We start from the raw sequence: 27,132 nt of genomic DNA, 5'->3' as shown, positions 1-27,132 counted from the left end.
AACAATCCTTAACATCTAGAAATATGATGAGGCAAGTTATTTTCTAAGACCACGCTTACTAAAATCATATACATTCATTCTGAAGTAGTTCAGCTGCTTTTGAAGATTTGCAAGAACTACAAATAATGTTAAAACAATTGAGTACGCTGATCCATTGGCACTGTACATTAGCAGGCACCAATAGAATTTTACCGCAAGTCAACGAATATAACTTACACAACAACATACGGTTTCTAAAGTCCATACTGAGGAGGGTTCACGGGTAATTACCCTGTAACATTACATTTTTCCTCTATATCTATTCCTTTAAAAAAATTGACTACAATTAAAAATCAATAGTATTATGAAGTTCTCAAATTTCTAAGAGAGCTATTGGATACCTAAAAATTTTTGCAGCTTGGTTCCCAATTAAATCATTAATTTTCATCTTCCCAATAGGGTGGCCTAGCAATCTAATAGATCAATTAACAACTTGGGAACTAAGGTTCAAATTAACATGAAATAGTAATAACAGAATGAACATGAAACAAACTTGGAGAAACAATCAGATTCATCGATTTCCTCTTCTTCTTTTTCAGGCACAGTGATGCTCTCCTAGCTCTCCACTTTCTGTTGATGTCTTTAAGCATTTTTGGCAGTAAGTTCTTGTTCCTTCCCCTCAATGTCAAATTTATTAAACTTTCTTCAAACTCCTCATCGCATTTTCAGCTCCTGACCTCTTTTTACCTCAAGTTCACTTGGTTTCTTCAAATATCCTAAATCAACTCTCCATTTCATTTTAATGAAAGAGTGAAAAAAAACCACGTTAAAAGCACCAACTCTAAACTAAAGTAAGCAAAAATAACTACGAAAAGAGCCTCAAATGAGTGGAACTCCACTACTCACCAGCACCCCAACTTAGAAACTTTGTATGTCCTCAAGTAAAGAAAATCAAAAACACAAGAGTCTCTTATTTCATGACACACCACAAATCAATTTCCCTTTCTCAATTAAGCACAAAGGTAATGGCTTCGGTTGGTACTAACAAATATTCCACATGCAAACTTTTCACAAAAGAAATCCCCCTCTTTCTCATGGAACATTTTCAAAAACCAAGAATCATTTAAGTGGCAACCACTCAAACTTAAGAAATGACTCAACTCATTAACTCTTTCGTATGCTGACTTGACTCAATTGGGAATTTTTAAAATCACCACTTTTTCAACTTACATGCTATCACAAGAAAGAAGTGTCCATAAACCACACACACATATAAATAGTAAGTTTCAAGGGAAAGCTTCATTGTGGCAGAATATCAACAACCATAGTGCCTTAGTTCAAATTCCCAAAAAAATAACTTGTCCAAATACCTGAGAGAAGTGCAAAGACCTCCCTGGATGGTCATGAAGACCTGCATAATTAACCTTCTTCACTCGTGGATGCGAAGATAAATATTCAGCAATTTTTTGTGCATTCTCCTGCAAGATTTTGAAATTATTTAGTTAGAACACTGTAATATGGTAGAATTTTATGAACCAACCTAACTTCTCAGCACACTATAAATATGAAGATGCGGCAATATGCATGCCATAATCATGAAAATCTATAGGTTCAAGAATAATAGATTAACAAAGTGCAAAGACCTCCCAGGATGGTCATGAAGCCCTGCATAATTGACCTTTCACTCGTGGATGGGAAGATAAATATTCAGTAATATTTTGTGCATTCTCCTGCAAGATTTTGAAAATATTTAGTTAAAACACTGTGATATGGTAGAATTTTACGAACCATCCTAACTTCTCAGCACAATATAAAGATGAAGATTCGGCAATATGCTTGCCATAATCATGAAAATCTATAGGTTCAAGAATAATAGATTAACAAAGGCGCAAGAAGGCGCATATGTTTCTAAAATGAGTGGTGGGACAACTAATTTCACCACGAAAAAAAAGCAATTAAAATTAAACTTGTTGTTTTTCAACAGGAAGAGCCATTGTTTTGATTCCTCTCAAACAAAGCCAACAATTAAATGATGCTAACCCTGCACCTTCAACATTTTGTAGGAAGTGCACCTCCTTCGCCAGGCTGGTTAAGTATAAAAATTTATAAGAAAATTGTCATGACACTTGACATGTTTGATAGAAACAAGGCATCAGACATTATTTATGGTCAATACGTTATACATAACTAACTAAAGATTTTCAGATAAACTTGTCGATGAACTGATTTCTTAAAATTTACTTAACTTTATCAACAACAACAAAAAAAATTCCTAAATTTCATGGTCAGTTATAAGGGCAGCCAGTGCATTCAGGAAAAGAATTCCAGTGTCACAAAGTATTGCACAAATTTGTGCAGTGCAAGGTTTATAAGGTGCTGCATAGAGAGGACTTCTTGTTCACACCATAAGCCATATGGAAGGGATCCATTTTTGACTTGCATACAACCTTGTGCTAGTATACTAAAATTGTACGAAGGCTCATCCTCGGGCTTGAGTGAAGGCCCTTATTCAGAGTCAAGAATTATGGAAGTTGCAATAAATCGTCTTTTATATCCTTTTAATCCAATCCAAAGAAAATAGAAATTTTATTTTTATAATAAATGGAAGAGGAAAACTAAGCACGATATCAACATTTTCTACCGATTGTTGAACAGTTCTAGAGTTTCACTATGAGTTGGGTAAGTGATTCATTGCTAGAGAAACCAATAATGGGTCTACTTATAAAATCATGTTCACTATAGTCAAGCTCCTAATATGATTATTGGTTTCGACAAGATAACAATAAATCAAATTTTGAAACAAATGCGAAATAGAGGAAAAACCTTTCTCCTCTGACAGAAAATACACCAGCCATGAGATCACTATAACCGGATATGAATTTAGTAGGTAAATGCACCACAATATCTATAAAACCATGGAAAAGTAAGCTAACATTCTATGCATGTTATTGGAGAGTATTCTAGTTAGCGGAATAAAAAGTATTTGCAAAATACCTCCTCCGACCTCCAAAGGATGGGACAATACTGGGGACATAATGTTGTTGTCTACCAGCACAAGAGCCCCATGTGCATCAGCCATCTTGACAATTTTCTATGATAAATCAGAAAAGACTAGTATGAGACAAAAAATCATTATCTCTTGAAGTTCATATATTACAATCTATCAGCAACACAATCTGAAAATTGTGAGTGCATAATCTACATATGCCACTGTCAATCACCCACACGAATATGACAAGTTTGTTGATGAGGGTTGGTTGGACTTTCCAGCCAAACAAGCTTTGTCCATATTTAATCACAGAAGCAACCTCATCTAAGCTAATGGTATCAACTCGTTTGTACAAATTAGATGACAATCACGATTCTAATAACCTAATTGAAAACAAAGTTACATCGACAATCAAGATTCTAAACAATGTCTCATCCGTGTTCACGGTGGACTGCCGCGTTACTTGTCATTTTAGGTAGAAGTTGGCTTACCTACTAGTGGATTATAGTAGGTGTCATTGTAACTCAGGAAGTCGGGTCATAACACAAATATACTTTAGTTAAGTTTGATATGAAACAGTACAACACACTATCTCCTCGTCTTTCTACTAGATTTAGAGTAAGGGATCCATGTCTAGGTTATTATGTCTATGCTTCTTATTGGTACTTCATTTTTCCTCTATCCTTGAGTGCGCAGTGTCAAGGAACATGGCTATCAATAAGCAACATTGCTTTGATACTTATATGGTTTTCCTCCTCTATAGAATATGGTTTCTACCTTACCAAAGCAAAAGAAATAGTTGCACGTTTACTATAATAAATACGGAAAATATTGAGAATGCAAATGTCATTAGGAAGTAGTTTGATAGGAAAAAATGATCTTAGAAAATAGTAATTGTGCATAAGATAAACTAACCAAAACTGACTGTAATGCTAAAGTACTTGGAAGCCTCAGCAACATGCTTAAAGAGTGCCAAAGAACCTGTCAGAATTTGATCCTGCACCCCTGTCCTACAAATTGATCAATATTTAACCAGTAAGTCTCAAGGGAGAGCTTCATGGTGGCAGTATACCGACAACTATAGCGCCTTAGTTTAAATTCCCAAAAATATCACTTGTTTGAATACCTGAGAGAAGTGCAAAGACCACCCAGGATGGACAAAAAGACCTGCATAAATGACATTCTTCACTCGTAGATGGGAACATTAATATTCAACAATTCTTTGTCCATTCTCCTGCAAGATATTGAAATTATTTAGTTAGAACACTGTGATGTGTCAGAATTTTACAAAACACCCTAACTTCTCTACAGAATATAAATATGAAGATGCAGCAGTACACATGCCATAATCATGAAAATATATAGGGTCAAGAATAATTGATTAACAAAGGCGCATGAAGGTACATATGTTTCTAGAACGAGTGGTGGGACACCTAATTTCACAACCAAAATAAGCAAATAAAATTAAACCTATTGATTTAGACGCGAAGAGCCATTGTTTTGATTCCTCTAAAACAAAGAAAACAATTGAATGGTGCTAACCCTAGACCTATAGCATTTTGTAGGAAGTACACCTTCTTTGCCACGCTAGTTAAGTAGGAAAATTTATAAGCAAATAATCAGAAGGACACTTGACATGTTCAAAGAGAAACGAGGCATAAGCTATTATTTACGTTCATTACATAATACATAACTAACTAAAGATTTTCAGATATAGTCTTGTCAATGAACTAACTCTTAAACTTCACATAACTTTATCAACAACAACAGAAAGAATTAATAAACTTCATCGTCAACTATAGGATGCTACATAAAGAGGACTTCTTGTACCCACCGTAAGCCATATGGATGGGATCCATTCTTGACCTGCATACAACCCTAAGTAAGTAAACAAAGATTCTCTGAAGGATCATCCTCAGAACTCAGTGAAGGCCCTTATTCAAATAAGAGAATTATGGGAGTTGCGAGACTATCGGCCTTTTTATCCTTTTAATCCAGTCCAAAGAAAATAGATATCTTATTTTTATAAGAGGAAGAGGAAAAGGAAGCCTGATATCAACATTCCCTACATATTGTTGAACAATTCTAGAGTTTCACTATGAATTGGGTTAGTAATTCATTGCTAGAGAAACCAATAATAGGTCTACTTACAAACTCACGTTCACTATAGTCAAGCTCCTAATGTGATTATTGGTTTAGGCAACCAAAAAAGTCCATAGAAAACTGAGAATGTACAATCATAAGATAACAATAAATCAAATTTTGAAACGTATGCGAAATAGAGGAAAAACCTTTCTTCTCTGACAGAAAGTACATCAGCCATGAGATCATTATAACTGGATATGAACTTAGTAGCTAAATTCACCAAAATATCTACAAAACCATGGACAAGTAAGCTAACATTCAATGCATGTTATTGGAGAGTATTCCAGTTATGGTAACAAAAAGTATTTGCAAAATACCTGCTCCAAGCTCCAAAGGATGGGACAGTACTCTGGATATAATGTTGTTATCTACTAGCACAAGAGCCCCATGTGCATGAGCCATCTTGGCAATTTTCTGTGATAAATCAAAAGAGACAACAATATGAGACAAAATATCATTATCTTTTGAAGATCTATATATTACTATCTATCAGCAACAGTACATGCTGAAAATTGTACGTGCATAATCTACATATGACACTATCAATCACCCACATGAATATCACAAATTTGTTTATAAGGGTTGGTTGGACTTTCTAGTAAAACAAGCTTTGTCCATGGTTTAATCACAAAAGCAACCTAATCTAAGTTAGTGGTATCCACTCGCCTGTACAAATAAGATAACAATCAAGATTCTAATAACCGAATTAAAAACATAGTTACATTGGCAATCAAGATTGTAATCACTGTCTCCTCCGCGTTTGTAGAGGAGTGTCGCGTTACTTGTCATTCTGGGTATGGGTTGGCTTACCTATTGGTGGGTACAGTAGGTGTCATCGTGACTCGGGGATACTGGTCATCACACAACTATACTTTAGTTGAGTTGGATATGAAACAGTCCAACACACTATCTCTTCGTCTTTTCGATAGATTTAGAGTAAGAAGCTCCATGTCTATGTTATTTTTCCTATGCTTCTTATTGGTAGTTCAGTTTTCCCCTATCCTTGAGTGCGCTAGTGTCAAGGCAGATTGCTTATGCTTCCATCTCTTTATGCATTGCTCATTCTTAAGGTTTGCTATTAGATGGTATTCAAAAACCAACATTGTTTTGATACTTGTATGGTTTTCTTCATTTATAGAATATGGTTTCTGCCTTACCAAGGCAAAAAAAATAGTTGCACGTTTACTATTATCAACAGGGAAAAAAAGTTGGAGCAGGTAAATATCATTAGGAAGTAGTTTGATAGGAAAAAATGGTCTCAGAAAATGGTAATTGAGCATAATATGAAACAAGCCAAAACTGATTGTAATGCTGAGGCCTCAACAACATGCTTAAAGAGTAACGCAATAATTGTCAGTAAACTCCGCACTGATTCTGCACCCATAGCCTGCAAATTTGATCAACATTTAAACAGTAAGTCTTAATTGAGAGGTTCATGGTGGCATGATATCGACAAGCATAGCGGCTTAGTTTAAATTCCCCAAAAACTCACTTGATTTAATATGAGAGAAGTGCAAAGACCTCCTTGGATGGTCTAGAAGACTTGCATAAATGACCTTCACTCATGGATGGGAAGATAAATATTCAACAATTTTTTGTGCATTGTTTTACAAGATAGTGAAATTAATTAGTTAAAACACTGTGATGTGCCAGAATTTTATGAACCACCCTAACCTCTCTGCACAATATTACGATGAAGATACAACACTATGCATGCCATAATCATGAAACTCTATAGGGTCAAGAATAATAGATTAACAAAGGTGCAGGAAGGCATATATGTTTCTAGAACGAGTGGTGGGACAACTAATTTCACCACCAAAATAAGCAAATAAAATTAAAACCTGTTATATTTCAATGCGAAGAGTCATTGTTTTGATTCCTCTCAAACAAAGCTAACAATCGAATAGCGCTAACCCTGGACCTTCAGTATTTTGTAGGAAGTACACCTCCTTCGCCAAGTTGGCCAAGTAGGAAAATATAGGGAAAAGGGTCAAAAATACCCTCAACTTTGTTTTATTGGTTGACTAAGCCCTTGCCGTTAAAATGATGTTAGTTTTACCCCTACCGTTACTAATTTCACCATATATACCCCTCATTTGATGGAAAGTCCCAAATTGACTCAAACTAACTAATTTGAATTGAAATTACCCGATTTCCTATTTTTGACCCAAATTCGAATCCAACTCACAAACCAAAACTCATGACAAATTAAATCCCAAAATCAATTTCTTCTTCGTCTTCTTCCTCCCTGAATAAAAAAATAAAATTTCATCTCCTTACTCCATAAAAACAACATACATTTGCAACAACATATATTCTTGTGAGCAACTATTAATGGTGGATGAGATTGATGAGCAATTGAAGAAGGCTATAAATGCAAATGTGGAAAATGGTATTTCTGCAAAATCTAAACATGGTTCTTCTTCTAGTGCTCAAGTTGATACACAAACCTCGGATTCATCGAATGGGGTTGAAGAAAGTGATGAAGAAATGTGGATGGGGCAGTGGAAACAAATTTCAGGTGATGAAGAAGTTAAATTTGTGCAGAAATTAGGCGTTCTTGTTGTTGACAATTACTACGGGTTTTTTGTTTGGTCAATTTAGAGAATTGGATGACCTTAGTATTTATGTTTGAGATAACTATAGTTCCATAAATATTATGTTCTAAACTTGCAGCAATTTTACGTGATTAGGTCCAATTTGTGAATATTAACAGGGGCAATTGCAAGTTAATGATTAAGTGTTCATGTGTTATGGAATTTGTTGTAATGATTAAAATTTTGAATGCAGCAATAGGAATTTGATCCTCATATGATAATAAAAAAATCTTCCATCCGCAACAAGTGAAATTTTTTTCATCTTCTATAGATTTTCTTATTTTTTGAGTTCTTGGAGATTGATTTGAATTTGTAGGGTTAGTAGTTGATTTAGATGATTTAAAATGATATATTTGTTTGGGTTACTTGTTTGTTGGGTCAGGTGTGGGTTAGAATAGGGATGATGGTTTTTAAAATTTTCGGGTAATTTACTCTGATTTGGGTTTTTCAGTCAAATGAGGGGTACATATGGTGAAATTAGTAATGGTAGGGGTAAAACTAACTTCATTTTAACGGCAAGGGCTTAGTCAACCAATAAAACAAAGTTGAAGGGTACTTTTGACCCTTTTCCCAAAAATATATAAGCAAATTATCAGGACATTTGAGATGTTCAAAGAGATACAAGGCATCAGACATCACTTACGTTCAATACGCTAAACATAACTACCTAAAGATTTTCAGATATAGACTTGTCAATTAACTGATTTCTTATACTTTACTTAACCTTATCAACAACAACAAAAATAATTCTTAAACTTTATGGCCAATTATGAGGGCAGCCAATGCATTCAGGAAAATAATTTCAATGTCACGAAGTATTGCACAAATTTGTGCATTACAGGTGTATAAGATGCTGCATAGTAGCTGAATGCATCACAATATCTACAAAATCATGGACAAGTAAGCTAACATCCGATGTATGTTATTTGAGAGTATTCCAGTTAGCAGAACAAAAAGATTTTGCAAAATACCTGCTTTGAGCTCCAAAGGATGAAAGGGTACTAGGGACATAATGATGTTATCTACCAGCATAAGAGCCCCATGTTCATGAGCCATCTTTGAAATTTTCTGTAATAAATCAGAAAAGACAATAGTATGAGACAAAAAAATCATTTTCTTTTGAACATCAATCAATAAATACTATCTATGATTAACAGTAAAAGTTGAAAACTATACATGCACAATCTACATATGCCCTTGTCTATCACCCACAAGAATATCACAAATTTGTTTATGAGTGTTGGTCACAAATTTTGTGAATGGTTTAATCAAAGAAGCAACCTCATCTAAGTTAGTGGTATCCAGTCGCCTGTACAAATAAGATGACAACCAAGATTCTAATAACCTAATTGAAAAAAAAGACACAACGACTATAAAGATTCTAATCACTGTCCCCTCCGCGTTAGTGAAGGAGTGCTGCGTTACTTGATGTTCTGGGTACGGGTTTGCTTACCTAGTGGTGGGCTGCAGTAGGTGCTATCGTGACTTAGGAAGTCAGGTCCTGACTCAAATATACTTTAGTTGAGTTGGATATGAAATATTCCAACACACTATATCCTTGTCTTTCTGTTAGATTTAGAGTAAGAGACCCCATGTCTAGGCTATTTTGCATATGCTTCTTATTGGTAGTTCAGTTTTCCCCTATCCTTGATTGCGCTAGTGTCAAGGAAGATTGCCTATGCTTCCATCTCGTTATGCATTGATCATTCTTAAGGTTTGCTATAAGATGTGGTATTCAAAAAGAAACAAGGCATCATACATTATTTACGTTCAATACGATATACATAACTAACTAAAGATTTTCAGATATAGATTTGTCAATGAACTAATTTCTTGAACTTCACTTAACTTATATCAACGACAACAAAAATAATTCTTAAATTTCATGGTCAATTATGTTTCAATTAGAAAATGTAATGAGGATAATCATCAGATTACCTGGAAAGGAAACTCCACCAGTTTAAGCAGATTTGCCAACTGTTGCAAAACCTGATGACTAGCAATCCTTCTTTTCAGTGAAGTGCACCCAAGAAGATGCAGACCAACAGGAAATAAATGCAATTCTTAGAAGAATTTTGACTGGTGACACTACTTATCTTCCCACGGCGTTTACCACCTTTCAGTTGCTGAATGTCCCCAGATATACACTCAAGTAAACTTGGTACAGTTGATGCAACAACCATCCCAAGTGCATCTAAACACTGCTTCACAACGTCATTCTTCTCAACCAACTTATCAATGGTCGAGAGCAATTTAGCATTGCAAAAAAGTAGTGGCAGCCACCTCTTCCCATTCAAAGAAAGTAGACCCACAAATATGCGTGCCTTTCCCTTCAAAACTTCACTTCCCTGCTTAATTAGAGTCAACAGATACAGAACAAGATTCTTGTGTTCGACCAAGGCAAGAAGGTACCTTCCAACACTTAGAAGTGTATGACTTTCAAGGAGGTTCATGTTCGAATGTTTAAGCAGATTTGTTGCTCTCGTGGATTACGCTTGACCAGGCTTGAAACCATATCCTTGAATGAAAGTTTTTCCATGACTCGTTGAATACTAGAAGGGCAAACACGAACAAGACGAGACAAGCAAGACCCTGCTGTCAGCCTCATGATCTCCTACTTTCCAGGAGCCCTAAATATGTAGCATAGGTTAGTAATGACATCTTGGCTGGTGAAACAAGCTGACCAGTACCCTCCTTGACTGGAAATATTTTCAATTGTCCTCAAAGCATATAGTTGAGTAATGTCATCCTCTTCGTTTGGTAAAAGTGATGAAACCAATGAAATTATTGGACTTGTAACCTTCAATATTAATATTTCCAGAAAGGAATGTTAAGACAGAATGTGAGGCTTTGCAATGTAAAAAAAGTACATATGTTTGTATGATTTTATCTTAGTTTTTCCACAACCCCAAAAGAAATATCTTAACACACTTGTTTATTTTACTACTATATAGTGTTGCATTACAAGGGAATTTCAAGTTTATAAGTTCATCCAGTTCACTAATTAAAAGATAAATGGGTTTTAACCCATTAATAAGTATACCATTTATATCCTAGAGACAAGTTGCATTTTTTCTCATAAGAGCTACATTGGTGCTAGAACTGTGTTTCTGACAGTGTCTATGCTTTGAAGTGATTGATCATAGAACACTTAATACTTACAACCTAACTGTAATATAGCTTAGTAATTTATTGTGTAGAGGATTTTTAACAAATATAACACTCCATCCATTTCAATTTGTTTGTCCTACTTTCCTTTTTTGTCTGTTTCAAAAACAATGTGTCTTCTCTTTTTTGGCAACTCTTAAATTTCATCTTTCCACATGACATATTTAAGACCACGAGATTTAAGAACATTTGGTACAATCTACATATCTTTAGTCTAGATTCACAATATTCAAAAGACTTCTTTACTTTCTTAAACTCCATGCCAAGTCAAAACAAGACAAAAATTAATATGGAGGGAGTAACAAACTTGACAAGCTGCACCAATAAGAAGTTACATCAACAAAGATACCTGTCAACAGGATAAGGGTCAGCTGTCCTTAGATGGAGATTCCATTGGTTTATTATCCCGGGCATGCTCATTTTGAGTAGATATATAAAATAGTAATTTGCCCAAAGCAACCAGGGAAAGCCTTCTCACTTTCTCTTGCCTGTCTCTCAGACCATCAATTAGTGCACCTAATATTCCAGAATTTTCCAGCTCATCCCCCAAAAAAGTAGAGTGACGAATCAACAAGCCAATAAGTTAAGCAAGTTGAGCATGCAACAGACAAACTTGGAGTGACGAAGGATTTTGACTAGAACCAACACAATAGAGTCATTGGTCAAGATGTTGGCTGCATCAGCATTGCTGCTAAAAAAGCTCAAGGTATCTGCACATTTTGCTTCTCCCCTGAGGGAGTATTCCCACTAATAATGATGATTCTACTATTCTTATTGCTCCTTTGACATTTTGACAAAATTAGACAGCTGAGGTGGTGCATCAAATGAAAGTGAAGGAATTGCATCTGAACCTTTATCTGATTTTCTGCGAGGCATTACAGGTCAGACTAAGAAATCAGATGGATGCCAAATTATATCTGAAAGGTTCATAGATGGTTTTGAGAAACCAAAGAAATAAATTTTTTATAAGAACTACAAGAGGAAAAGGAATCATGATTGAACTTCAACGTCATATAATTGGTCAAAAGCACTTTCAAACAGTTTACCTTTAATGAACTTCCAAACAGTTATGCCACCAATTTAACTTTTCCTTTGTTCATATTAGGGTAAAAAGGAGGGAAGAGAGAGGTGAACTACCTGGGAGGAAGGTGTTTTTTTATATATCACTCAATTTTCTTGCTAATCCAAAATCACACAGCTGCCAGGAAACCAATAGAACTTTAATGTCATATAACTGGTAAACAACACTCATCATGATGTGGAAAAGTCACAACATAAAGATCACCATACTTTCGTGATTCCATTTTCATCCAACAGGATGTTTGATAGCTTTAAGTCACAGTAAATTATTCCCTTTGAATGCAAGTACCTGGTATAGTAGACAAAACACCAAAAAATAATTCATGCCGAACACAACAAGTGTTACAAAAGAACAATGAAGGCTAAAGTTACTAACTTATAGAAGAGCTCTAACAAAGCCACAAGCACGTTCATGTATTGAATATTCAGGAAGCTTACCATCTTCAATCAGAGATTAAAAGATGTTAAAATATCCGAGGTGTGGTTTAAACTAAAATACAGGTAAGATGATGCAGATGCAAGTTGTTACATTACCAACTACAACAAACTGTTGTCATTTTGACTACTCTTTAAATACAAATAAAAAAAGAAACCTATTTCTTTCATATCATTTTGCTGGCACAAGAAACAAGTTACATTTATTTGTGAGACTACAAACAACTCTATTAAAGTGTTCAATTGCACATGACACTGATGTCCTTGGTGCATGTTTGGGAAATCCCAATGTAGGCATGCAACAAATTTACCATGAAACCTCAATATCCCACGCCTCTACTAAAATAAAGACCAAGAAGAATTAGGGTGTTGTCACATATTTTGGATGTTCGTGTCTAATGTCAGCATAAGGAATCCTATATTCCAACACAGTAGTTATACCACTGGAACAATGAAATGTATTTATAAAATAGCAGATCTGCCAGTGCTTACCTACTGCAACAAGCTCATGAGATTTCTTCCAACAAAATATTTTAAAACCAATCATAGGTGTGTAGATGTTTCATACCTATGGATAGGTTGAATTAGAGAATATGTCAGAGAAACCGTCTTATTGTTAAACACCAAAAGGACCTTTACCACAGAAATAGAATTGAAGAAAAAGAGAGAGGTTACATGCAAGACAGAAAAAGATAAATTTCACCAGGAGTAGAACTTCAATACATTTGCATGATCTATAGAATGAAGAATCCTGACATGCAACAAATGTAGCCATAGAAGAATAAGTACATGAATAGAAGAAACTGAAGGAAATAGATTTTAAGAAAAGAGGTTGGGGTTCTAGATCATTTGTTCATGAGACATCAAATTTATGCCACAGAATAGAAAGACTGTGTTATGACTCATATAATTTCCAATAATCTCATAACTACAATAGTCACAAGCATCAACAATCCTTAACATCTAGATATATGATGAGGCAAGTTGTTTTCTAAGACCACGCTTACTAAAAGCATATACATTCTGAAGTAGTTCAGCTGCTTTTGAAGATTTGCAAGAACTATAGATAATGTCAAAAACAATTGTGTAAGCTGATCCATTAGCACTGTAGATTAGCAGGCAGCAATAGAATTTTACCGCTAGTCAATGAATATAACTTACACAACAATGTGTTTTAAGCTGACTGTTTCTAAAGTCCATACTGAGGAGGGTTCACAGATAATTACCCTGTAACATAACATATTTCCTTTATATTTATTCCTCTAAAAAAAGTAGACTACAATTAATAATCAAAAGTATTATGAAGTTCTCAAATTTCTAAGAGAGCTATTGGGTAGCTAATAAATTATGTAGCTTGGTTCCCAATTAAATCGTAAATTATCTTCTTCCCAATAGGGTGGCCTGTCAATCAAATAGATCAAGTAACAGCTTGGGAACTAAGGTTCAAATTTCACAAAAGACGACACTAGGTGATATCTTCTCATCTACCTAAACCTTGATGTGCATAGTTAAACCGACAACACTATGTAATACAATAAATGGTGGCCAAGATACCAATGTTATCAAGAGGATAATGATAAGGTCGATTTACACTCTACCCTAAGGGTCCATCAAAAACAGTCTAATCACTCTACCTCCCAAGGTAATGATAAGGTCGGTTTACACTCTACCCTCGTCAAACCCCACTTTATGACATTATGTTGTGTACGTTGTTATTGTTGTTGTAGGTGAAATCAAATTCAAACATGAAGCTCTAGTTCCCTCCGCCATATGTTTTTTCAGATTGAGAACCTTGTCAACAAAACATAAAATAGTAATAACAGAATGAACATGCAATAGTCTTGGAGAAAACTACCTTTAGTAATTTCAAATTCATCGAGTTCCTCTTCTTCTTTTCTAGTCACGGTGATGCTCTCCAAGTTCTCCACTTTCTGTCGATGGCTTTGAGCATTTTTGGCAGCAAGTTCTCGCTCCTTCCTCTCAATGTCAAATTTATTAAACTTTTCTTCAAACTCCTCATTGCATTTTCAGCTCTTGATCTCTTTTTGCCTCAAGTTCACTTTATTTCTTCAAATATTCTAAATCAACTCTCCATTTCATTTTCATGCCAATATGAAAAAAATCACGTTAAAAGCACCAATTTTAAACTAAAACAAGCCAAAATAACTATGGAAAGAGCCTCAAATGAGTGGAAATTCACCACTCATCAACACTCCCAACTTAGAAACTTTGTTTGTCCTCAAGTAAAGAAAATCAAAAATACAAAAGACTCTTATTTCAAGACACACCACAAATCAATTTCCCTTTCTCAATTAAGCACAAAGGTAATGGCTTCGGTTGGTACTAACAAATATTTCACATGCAAACTTTTCACAAAAGAAATCCTGTCATTCTCATGAAACATTTTCAAAAACCAAGAATCATTTAAGTGACAACAACTCAAACTCAATAAATGACTCAACTCATTAACTCTTTCATATGCTCACTTGACTCAATTAGGAATTTTCAAAGTCACCACTTTTTTCAACTTACATGCCCTCACAAGAAAGAAGTGTCCCAAAACCACACACACATGTAAACAAGACAAGGGACAAAGATGCAACACTCACACTCACAAAGAATCATCTCATGCACACAAATGTCACACCATAGGCTTGCCCATATTTTCAATCAACATTGACTCAACTCCATTTGGTTAGAAATATCAAAGGACTTTGTCAAATTTGTAATTTAGGCTTAGGGAAGGTAAGGATATTATATAGGTATAAGTGACTACACCCTCCTTGATCAGTACACAACAACTCCTCATTTCCAACTTTCTCCACTATTCAAACCCATGCACATTTCACACTATTTTTTATTTTTCTTTTCTTATTTCCACTCTAAATGCCCCCACATGCAACCATTTTCAACTTTTGGAGGATTCAAGTCTCATTTATTCATTTTCTTTCTTTCTTTTTTTCAAAACTTATTCTTTCTTTAAGACTTCCCATCCATTCTTCAATTTCTCTCTTTTTTTCTTTTTTTTACATCAAGCCCTCATGTGGTAAGCATCCCTTCAATGAATTTCACCATAACAACCCCAACTTAGGCTTTTAGTCTCAACTTTCACAACCTTAAGTTCAAGGAGGGAATTTTCTTTCTTTCTATTTCAAAGCTTATTCTTTCTTTAAGACTCTCCATCCATCCTTTAATTTCTCTCTTCTTTTTTTTCTTTCTTTTTTTACATCAAGCCCTCATGTGGTAAGTATCCCTTTAATGAATTTCCCTTAACAACTCCAACTTAGGCTTTTAGCCTCAACTTTCACAACCTTAAGTTCAAGGAAGAAAGGGTTCAAAAGAGGGTTACCTTTTCAAAAACGATAAGACTTGTAATGTGGTTACCAATAAAAAGGATTAGGCTCAAAGGGGACAACTAAGGATATATTTAGCGCAAAGGTGGGAATTTTAAGCCAAGTGGACTTCAAGAACATCAAAGAAAGCCTAAGATCATTTGTCCAACCAAACTCAATCAAGACCTACATTTCAAGACCAACCGGGCAAGTTGTAGGTGACAAAAGCGAACACAAGGCATTATTCAACAACTCACCACACATGGCATGCAAATCAATCAAGATGGTTCAAAATCTTACTTCCTTTTCAAAATACAAGTAGCATTGAACATTTTAACTGCCAACGAATCAAAAGTCACAAAAAAAGTTGTAAGAGTTGTCACAAAATCATTTATAACATGCTCAACCTTTTAAAAACAAAGAGGTATGCTTAACATTATTCACATGTATGACTATGTTCTTAGTACCAACCAAGTCAAAACCTTCCCGAAATGACGACGATTTTGCCCTTAAGAAAGTCATTAGCCAATCCATCATCAGGCAACCTCATGCATCTATTCGGGAATGGCTACCCAAACTTCACCCTAATCAACGCCAATCAAACACTCACAAGCAATCAACGATTTATCCTTAAGAAAGTCATCACTCTCTATCCATCATCGGGCATCATCAATCCAAATCTTGTTATCAAAACAAAAACAAAGAAGCTACAAACTACAAATTAAAAACTAAAATAGACCAATCCAATGCAATATCAACAAAAACATCCACAATATCAAAGTCCGACAAGGGCACACCAGTCCATAACAAAGAAAGAAAAGTATGCCTGACAAGGATACAATCACCATATGCAGAAATAATCAATAAAATGACTACAAGGGGAGCATCCCCAACTGAAAATGAGACTGTGTCCTTACTTCGGGACAAGTAATCATCATATTTTCGGGCCCATTGTTACTATAGGAACCTACTCTCATCAAAAGTACTCTTTCTCCTCAATTTTGCCTATAGGAAAATAGTCTAATCTCTCAACCTCCCAAGGTAAGGATAAGGTCGGTGTACACTCTACCCTCCCCACACCTCACTTTATGAGATGATGTTGTGTACGTTGTTGTTGTTGTTGTTGTAGGTGAAATCAAATTCGAAACTTCAACAATCCAATTCCACTTCCCTAGAAAATTCTATACAAATTAAATCTAAATCTCCAATTACAATTAAAATTCAAATATAAAAAACAAGGAAACTTTTTTTATGGGGTTTCTTACTTCAAGAACCTTGTTATTTTGAGATTTATCCACACTTTTAATCGCAAAATACTCGATTGTCATCTTCTTTCTTCCTTTATATAGCATCTGCAAAAGACAAAAAAAAAACAAAAAAACCCTAAACGACGCAATCAACCTAAAGCGCAAACAAAAGAAGAACAAAGAAAGAAAAAAAACCATTACCAGTGTCTTCCATGGCCAAAAACTTCATATATATGATACTGATTCATATTTTTTTCACTTGCTCATACAAAATCACTTAGCAAGGGTTTTAACTCTTTTAGTCTGCAAAAAAAAACTTAAACAACACAGTTAACCTAAAAACGCAAACAAAAGAAGAACAGAGAAAGAAAAAAACCAATACCGAGTGTTTCTGTGGCCAAAAGCTTCGTATAGATGATACTGATTCATATTTTTCACTGGCTCACACAAAATCACTAAGCTAGGGTTTTTCCTCTTTTCCTGCATCTGAAATTGAAACTAATCAAAGAGATTATTGAAGAATTTCATTGAAATCGATCAAAAATTCTTCATTGAAATCAAGAATTTCATTTAAAAACGGCAAGATTTGTGAGGATGAGAAGAGAGTGTATGTGTGCAACAGTACGATAGGGGTATATTGAAATGAAATGAAAATTATTTTTCTTTTAGAGAAAAGGAAATTTAAAAAATTAGAATAGGGGGCAAAAAAAGTATATTTTGTTTGTTTTATAATTGTCCACTAATTAGTGTACTAAAATTTGCATCCATAAATACATTTTTAGTTGATTAAGGTATAATATCTAATTTGAAAACAATTTTACTTCTATTTTTTAGTTTTACGAGATAAATATGCTTTATATTATAAAAAAAAGTTATTTTAGTTATTGAAAAATGAGCATGTTTGATCAAATTTTTGAAATATGTTTATTTAAAATATATTTTTGGTCAAATAGAATTTCATAACTATTTTATTTGGGGAGAGGGAGAAAGTAGGGATGGAAATTGGGCGGTGTGGGGTGGTGGTGGCAATTGGACGGTGTGGGGCGGGGTTGGGGTGGGTTGAGAAAGTATGTCCAGAAGAAGGCAAGGCCAAAAGATAAAGTATATGATTATAAAGTGGGTTTAGAGTATGCTAGCTACTTAATGACGCATACAATATAGGTTGGATTTGCAATAATACATTCATACTTGACATTTATCGGGTCGGCAAAATAACAAATTAAGGCTTTGTTATTTAGCTAGCGTTTGGCCACAAATTTTTAAATATTTTTGATAAATATTTTCGGGTGAAGTTTCATTATGCGTTTTACCATAGATTTTGAGAGAAATATTTTACTTTTAAAAAAAATATGAATTATACCTATAAGTTTTAGAAACTATTTAAAATACCCATGATTTTTTATTATCATTTTATAATGAAAATGTTCAACGAAAAGTCATGACAACGAACATAATGAATATGAATTTGAAAAAAAGAGGAAAAATACAAAAGGAAAATACCATTGATTTTATACAAAAAAAAAACTACTATTACAACATGTAATTGGAAGTAATTTCGGAGAACACGTTCAGATAAAATTGTATAAAATATGCGAAATAAAATTTGTACAACAAACAAGGAATGAAATTTAGTCTTTATAAAATATTAAAACATGGGATAATTTTTAAATTTTTATGATTCCAATTTTCCCATGTTTGGTTGGCTTAAATATTTTGAAAAATGTTTTCCAAATCAACTCATTTTCCTCAAATTTAAGGAAATTGACTTTCCATAAAAAATTAAGAAAAATATTTTCCAAAACTCTACTTCATCCTTCAATATATTTTTCTTACCCTACCCCGTACCCTATCCCCCTATCCAAGAAAAAATAATTTAGTTTAAATTTTCTTATTTTTTAAATTTCATATATTTTTACCCCCTCCCCAAACCATTCCCCCCTCCCCCTAACAAAAAAAATAAAATAAAAATTTTGAAAAATATTCCAAGTTTTAATTTTTTTTTTTACCTCACTCAACCCCTACCACCTATGCCCTCTCCTCCCACAACAAAATTGTTTTGGTTAAAAATTTCAAATTTTTAAAAAAATCATTTTTACGCTCACCTCCCCCCCCCGACCCCCCAAAAAAAAAGTTCATAAAAATATAGTTTGGTATGAAGGAAAACATTTTCTGGAATTGTTTTCTAATTTTTCCATGTTTGGTTGACTTAAATATTTTGAAAAATGTTTTTCAAATGAACTCATTTTCCTCAAATTTAAGGAAAATGACTTTCCTTCAAAAATTAAGATATTATTTACGTTCATTACATAATACATAATTAATTTAAGATTTTCAGGTATAGACTTGTCAATGAACTGATTTCATAAGCTTAACTTTATCAACAACAATAAAAAAAATTAATAAACTTAATCGTCAAATATAAGGTCGTGCACTTAGGAAAACAATTTCAGTGTCACAAAGTATTGCACAAATTTGTGCATAGCATGGTCTATAGGGTGACACATAGAGATGACTTCTTGTACCCACCGTAAGCCATATGGATGGATGCCATTCTTGACATGCAAACAACCCGAAGTAAACAAATATTGTCTGAAGGATCATCCTCGGGCCTCAGGGAAGGCCCTTATTCAAAGAAGAGAATTATGGGAGTTGCTAGACTATCAACCTTTATATCCATTTAATCCAATCCAAAGAAAATATAAATCTTATTTTTATAAGAAACGGAAGAGGAAAAGGATGTATGATATCAACATTTCCTACCTATTGTTGAATAATTCTAGAGTTTCACTATGAGTTGAGTTAGTAATTACAATCTGATAACAATAAATCAAATTTTGAAACATATGCGAAATAGAGGAAACACTTTTCTCCTCTGACAGAAAGTACACCAGCCATGAGATCACTATAACCGAATATGAACTTAGTAGCTGAATGCACCACAACATCTACAAAACCACAGACAAGTAAGTTAACATTCAATGCATGTTATTGGTGAGTAATCCAGTTAGCAAAACAAAAAGTGTTTGAAAAATACCTACTCTGAGCTCCAAGGATGGGACAGTACTATGGAGATAATATTGTTATCTACTAGCACAAGAGCCCCATGTGCATGAGCCATCTTGACAATTTTCAGTGATAACTCAGAAGAGACAACAGTATGAGACAAAAAATCATTATCTTTTGAAGATTTATATATAGCTATATATTAGCAACATTAAAAGATGAAAATTGTACGTGCATAATCTACATATGCCACTGTCAATAACCCATATTAATATCACAAATTTGTGTATTGGGGTTGGTTGGACTTTCCAGCCAAACATGATTTGCCCATGGTTTAATCACAAAAGCAACCTCATCTTAAGTTAGTGGTATCCACTCGCCTGTACAAATAAGATAACAATCAAGATTCTAATAACCTAATGGAAAACAAAGTTACATCGACAATAAAGATTCTAATCACTATTCCCTCCGCGTTGGTGAAAGAGTGTTGTGTTAGTGGACGTTCTGGGTACGGGTTGGCTTACCTACTTGTGGGTTATAGTAGGTGCCATCGTGACTCGGGAAGTCAGGTCCTGACACAAATATGCTTTAGTTGAGTTGGATATGAAACAGTCCAACACACTATCTCCTCGTCTTTCTGTTAGTTTTAGAGTAAGGCTCCATGTCTAGGTTATTTTGCTTATGCTTCTTATTCGTTGTTCAGATTTCCCCTATCCTTGATTGTGCTAGTGTCAAGTAAGATATGCTTCCATCTCTTTATGTTACTCATTCTTAAGGTTTGCTATTAGATGTGGTATTCAAAGAGAAACAAGGCTTCACACATTATTTACTTTCAATATGCTATACATAACTGACTAAAGATTTTTAGATATAGACTTGTCAATGAACTGATTTCTTAAACTTTCCTTAACTTTATTAACAACAACAAAAAAAATTCTTAAACTTCATGGTCAATTATATTTCAATTAGAATGTAATTAGGATAATCATCAGATTACCTGGAAAGGAGTTTCTCCGCCAGTTTAAGCAGATTTGCCAACTGTTTCAGAACCTAATGACTAGCAACACTTCTTTTTAGTGAATCGTACCCAAGAAGATGGATAACAACAGGAAATAAATGCATACTATTCTTAGAATAATTTTGACTTGTGACGCTAATTATCTGCCCACGATGTTTACCACCTTTTAGTTGCTGAATGTCCCTAGATATACACTCAATCAAACTTGGTACAGTTGATGCGGCAATCATCCCAAGGGCATCTAAACACTACTTAACAACGTCATCCTTCTCCTTAACCAACCTATCAACGGTTGAGAGGAATTTAGCATTGCAAAAAAATAGTGGCAGCCACCTGTTCCCATTCATACAAAGTAGAGCCACAAATCTGAGTGCCTTTCCCTTCAAAACTTCACTTCCCTGCTCAATTAGAGTCAACAGATTCAAAAAAAGATTCTTGTCTTCGACTAAGGCAAGAAGGGACAGTGTATCACTTTCAAGGAGGGTCATGTTCAGAATGTTTAAGCAGATTTGTTGCTCTCGTAGATTATGCTTGACGAGTCTTGAAAACATATCCTTGAATGAAAGTTATTCCATGACTCGTTGAATAAGGGTTAAAATGAACAAGACGAGCCAAGTAAGACCCTGTTGTTAGCCTCGTGATCTCCTGCTTTCCAAGAGCCCTAAATATGTATCAGAGGTTAGTCATGATATCTTGGATGGTGAAATGAGCTGACAATACCCTCCTTGACTGAAGATATTTTCAATAGTCCTTAGAGCATAAATTTGAGTAATATTATCCTCTCCGTTTCGTAAAAGCGATGAAACCAATGAAATTAATGGACTTGGAACCTATAACATTAACATTTCTAGTAAGGAATGTTAAGACATAATGTGAGGCTTTGCAATATGTAAAGATGGTACAGATGCTGGTATGATTTTATCTTTTTTTTTTTACAACCCCAAGAGAAATATCTTAACACATTTGTTTATGATTTTATCTGATATATAGTGTTGCACCTATAAGAAGTTACAACAACAAAGATACCTGCCAATAGGATGAGGGTCGGTTGTCCTTAGATGGAGATTCCATTGGTTTATTATCCCGAGCATGTTCATTTTGAGTAGATATATAAAATAGTAATTCACCCAAAGCAGCCATGGAAAACCTTCTCACTTTCTCTTGCCTGTCTCTCAGACCATCAGTTCGTGCACCTAATATTCCAAGATTTGCCAGCTCATCCCCCAAAAAAGTAGAGTGATGAATCAACAAGCCAATAAGTGAAGCAAGTTAAGCATGCAACAGAGAAACCTTGGGGTCACGAAGCATTTTGAGTAGAACCAATACAATAGACCCATTGGTCAAGATGTTGGCTACAACAGCATTGCTGCTCAAAAGCTCAAGGTATTTGATCACATTTTGCTTCTCCCCTGAGGGAGTATTCCCCCACTAACAATACTGATGAGTCTACTATTCTAATTGCACTTTTAACATTTGGACAAAAATCAGACAGTTGAGGTGCATCAAATGAAACTGAAGGATTTGCATCTAAACCTTTATCTGATTTTCTGCTAGAAATTATAGGTCTGACTGAGAGATCAGATGGATAACGAATAATATTTGAAAGGTTCGTAGATGGTTTTGAGATATCAGAGAAATCATATTTTTATAAGAACTAAAAGAGGAAAAGGAAGCATGATTGAACTTTAACGTCATATAATTGGTCAAAAGCACTTCTAAACAGTTTTTCTTTAATGAACTTCCAAACAGTTATACCACCAATTTAACTTTTCCTTTGTTCATTTTAGGGCAAAAATGAGGGGAGAGAGAGGTGAACTACCTGGGAGGAAGGTTTCTTTTATATATCACACAATTTTCTTGCTAATCCAAAATCACACAGCTGCCAGGAAACAAATAGAACTTCAACGTTATATAACTGGTCAAAAGCACTCATCGTGGAAAAGTCACAACATAAATATCACCATACCTTTGTGATTCCATTTTCATCCAACAGGATGTTTGATAGCTTTAAGTCACAGTAAATTATTCCCTTTGAATGCAAGTATCTGGTACAGTAGACAAAACACCAAAAAAGTAATTCATGACGAAAACAACAAGTGTTACAAAAGAACAAAGAAGGCTAAAGTTACTTACTTACAAAAGAGCTCTAACAAGGCCACAAGCAAGTTCATGTATTGAATATTCAGGAAGCTTGCCATCCTTCAACCAGAGATTTAATGATGTTAAAAATCTCCTAGGTATGGTTTAAACTAAAATACAGGTAAGATGATGAAGATGCAAGTTGTGACATTACCAACTACAGTAAACTGTGGTCATTTTGACTACTCTTTAAATACAATAAAAAAGAAACCTATTTCTTTAACATCATTTTACTGGCACAAGAAACAAGTTAGTCCAAAGAGTGAGAACCTTTATTTGTGAGACTACAAGCAATCATCTCTGTTAAAGTGTTCAATCGCACATGACACTGATGTCCTTAGTGCCTGTTTGGGAAATCCCAATGTAGGCATGCATTAAATTTACCATGAAACCTCAATATCTCACACCTCTACTAGAAAAAGACCAAGAATAATTAGGGTGTTGTCACAAATTTTTGATGTTCGTGTGTAATGTCGGCATAAGGAATCCTCTATTCCAACATAGTATGTATACCTCTAGAACAATGAAATGTATTTGTAAGATAGTAGACCTGCCAGTGCTTACTTGCTGCAACAAGCTTATGAGATTTCATCCAACACAATATTCTAAAACCAACCACAAGTGTGGAAATGTTTCATACCTATGGATCGGTTGAATTAAAAATAAGTCAGAGAAATCTTCTTATTAAACACCAAAATTATCTTTAACACAGAAACGTAATTGAAGAAAAAGAAAGGAATTAGATGCAAGACAGGAAAAAAAAATATGATCATTTGTTCACGAGACTTCAAATTTATGCCACGGAATAAGAAAACTGTGTTATCCAGTAACATAACATTTTCCCTCTATATCTATTCCTCTAAAAAAGTTGACTACAATTAAAAATCAATAGTATTATGAAGTTCACAAATTTCTAAGTGAGCTATTGGGTAGCTAATAAATTTTGCAGATTGGTTCCCAATTAAATCATAAATTCTCATCTTCCCAATAGGGTGGCTTAGCAATCAAATAGATCAAGTAACAGCTTGGGAACTAAGGTTCAAATTTCACAATAGACAACACAAGGTGATATCTTATCATCCACCTAAATCTTGATGTGCATAGTTAAACAGATAGTACTATGTACTACAATACATGGTGTCCCAGATACCATTGTTATCAAGAGGATAAATTAGGCACTTCCACAATTTTATCATCGGAGGTGCAAGCAAATACAACTAAGGGTCTATCAAAAACAGTTTAATCTCTTTTCCTCCCAAGGTAAGGATAAGGTCAATGTAAACTCTACCCTCCTCAAACCCCTTTTTATAACATTATGTTGTGTACGTTGTCGTTGTTGTTGGAGGTGAAATCAAATTCAAGCATGAAGTTCTAGTTCCCTCCGCCATATTTGTTTTCAAAATGAGAACCTTGTAAATAAAACATGAAATAGTAATAACAGAATGAACATGCATTAGACTTGGAGAAAACTGCCTTTAGTAATTTCAGATTCATTGATTTCCACTTCTTCTCTTTCAGTCACAGTGAAGCTCTCCACTTTCTGTTGATGGCTTTTGAGCATTTTTGGCAGTAAGTTCTTGTTCCTTCCTCTGAATGTCAAATTTATTCAACTTTTCTTCAAACTCCTCATTGCATTTTCAACTATTGGCCTCTTTTTGCCTCAAGTTCACTTGGTTTCTTCAAATATCCTAAATCAACTCTCCATTTCATTTTCATGCAAAAATGAAAAAAACCACGTTAAAAGCACCAATTCTAAACTAAAGCAAGCCAAAATAACTACCAAAAGAGCCTCAAATGAGTGGAACTCCACCACTCATCAGCACCCCCAACTTCGAAACCTTGTTGGTACTCAAGTAAAGAAAATAAAAAATACAAGAGGCTCTTATTTTAAGACACACTACAAATCAATTTCCCTTTCTCAATTAAGCACAAAGGAATCATTCAACAACTCAATGCACATGGCCTGCAAATCAATCAAGATGGTTCAAAATTTTACTTCCTTTTCTAAATACAAGTAGCATTGAATATTTTAACCGCTAACGAATCAAAAGTCACAAAACGAGTTATAAGAGTTGTCACAAAATCATTCATAACATGCTCAACCTTTTAAAAATATTATTCACATGCATGAATATGTTCTTAGACCGAACCAAGTTAAAACATTCCCAAAAAGACGACAACTTTTCCCTTAAGAGAGCTGTCAACCAATCCATCATCAGGAAGTCTCATGCATCTATTCGGGAACGGCTACTCAGACTTTGCCCTAATCAACACCAATCAAACACTCATAAGCAATCAACAATTTACCCTTATGAAAGTCGTCACCCTCTATCCATCATCAGGCATCGTCAATTCAAATCTTATTATCAAAACAAAACCAAATAAGCTACAAACTACAAATAAAAAACTATAATATACCAATCCAACACAATATCAACATAAACATCGACAATATCAAAGACTGACAAGGGAACACCAATCCATAACAAAGAAACAAAAGTACACCCGATAAGGATACAATAACAGTATGCAGAAACAATCAACAAAATTATTACAAGGGAGGCATCCCTAACTGAAAATAAGATTGTGTCCTCACTTGTGGCCAAGTAATCATCATATTTTCAGGCATATTTTTCCTATAGGAACCTGCTCTCATAAAAAACACTCTTCCTCCTCAATTTCTGGAGCCATTTCTTAATCATTCAAATTGGTTTCGAAAGCCATTTTTAGTTCAAAACACCTACAAATGAAGCCAACATGTCAAAAGTTCTTGTGGACACTTAAAAAGTGTATTAGGAAGTATTTAATCCAAAGAAGTAATCAAAAGAAGGTCCGAACTGAGCTATGCGAAGCTACTATTTTGGGCTTGCCATCACTGTCCTCCGTGTTCACTGAGGAATGTCACGTTACTTGTCGTTCTGGGTACAGGTTGGCTGATCTACTGGTGGTTTATAGTAGGTACCATCGTGATTCGGGAAGTTGGGTCGTGACACAAATATACTTTAGTTGAGTTGGATATGAAACAATCGAACACACTATCTCCTAGTCTTTCTGTTAGATTTAGAGTAAGAGGCTCGATGTAAATGTTATTTTGTTTATACGTCTTATTGATTGTTCAGTTTTCCTTTATCCTTGATTGCCCTAGTGTCAAGGGAGATTGCCTATACATCCACCTCTTTAGGCATTGTTCATTTTGAAGGGTTCTTAATAGATATGGTATTCAAAAAGTTGTTCTTTGATGCTTATATGGTTTTCATCCTCTATAGAATATGGTTTTTGTCTTGCCAAAGCAAAAGAATAGTTGCACGTTTACTATAATCAACAGGAAAAGATTGAGAAGGTAAATGTCATTAGGAAGTAATTTGATAGGAACAAATTATCTTAGAAAATAGTATTTGAGCATAAGATGAAACTTACCAAAATTTACTATAATGCTGAAATACTTTGTAGCCCCAACAACTTGCTTAAAGAGTGCCAAAGAACCTGTCAGAAAACTCAGCACCGATCCTGCACTCATAGCCTGCAAATTGATCAACATTTAAGCAGTAAGTTTCGAGGGAGAACTTCATGGTGGCAGGATACCGACAACCATAGCGCCTTAGTTCAAATTCCCAAAAAAATCACCTGTTCATGAAGACCTGCATATTTGACCTTCTTCACTTGTGGATGGGAAGATAAATATTTAGCAATTTTTTGTGCATTCTCCTGCAAGATATTGAAATTATTTAGTTAGAACATTGTGATATGGCAGAATTTACGAACCATCTTAACTTCTCAGCACAATATAATGATGAAGATGCAACAATATGCATGCCATAATCATGAAAATCTATAGGATCAAGAATAATAGATTGACAAAGGCGCAGGAAGGCACATATGATTCTAGAACGAGTGGTGGGATACTAATTTCACCACTAAAAAAAAGAAAAGAAAATTAAACTTGTTGTTTTTTCAACACGAAGAGCCATTGTTTTAATTCCTCTCAAACAAAGACAAC

The 27,132-nt window shown here is 34.5% G+C and overlaps 2 long non-coding RNA genes and 1 pseudogene across 2 annotated transcripts; all 3 read right to left on the bottom strand.

The window, feature by feature from the left end:
• Positions 1 to 385: 385 nt before the first annotated feature.
• LOC102597337 (serine/threonine-protein kinase RUNKEL-like) lies at positions 386 to 11,142 on the bottom strand (annotated as a pseudogene).
• A 357-nt stretch (positions 11,143 to 11,499) lies between these two features.
• LOC107057712 (uncharacterized) lies at positions 11,500 to 14,624 on the bottom strand. Its single transcript, XR_001474360.1, has 3 exons — positions 14,252 to 14,624; positions 12,172 to 12,250; positions 11,500 to 12,079 (listed from the first exon to the last, which is right to left on the bottom strand). It is a non-coding gene; the product is annotated as an uncharacterized lncRNA (long non-coding RNA).
• An 8,221-nt stretch (positions 14,625 to 22,845) lies between these two features.
• Positions 22,846 to 23,237, bottom strand: LOC102594794 (uncharacterized). Its single transcript, XR_367872.2, has 3 exons — positions 23,130 to 23,237; positions 22,963 to 23,041; positions 22,846 to 22,875 (listed from the first exon to the last, which is right to left on the bottom strand). It is a non-coding gene; the product is annotated as an uncharacterized lncRNA (long non-coding RNA).
• Positions 23,238 to 27,132: the final 3,895 nt, after the last annotated feature.

The sequence above is a fragment of the Solanum tuberosum genome, unplaced genomic scaffold, assembly GCF_000226075.1.
Source record: "Solanum tuberosum cultivar DM 1-3 516 R44 unplaced genomic scaffold, SolTub_3.0 scf00190, whole genome shotgun sequence".
In the NCBI taxonomy this organism is placed as follows: domain Eukaryota; kingdom Viridiplantae; phylum Streptophyta; class Magnoliopsida; order Solanales; family Solanaceae; genus Solanum; species Solanum tuberosum.
This window is presented reverse-complemented; position numbering and strand designations above follow the sequence as displayed.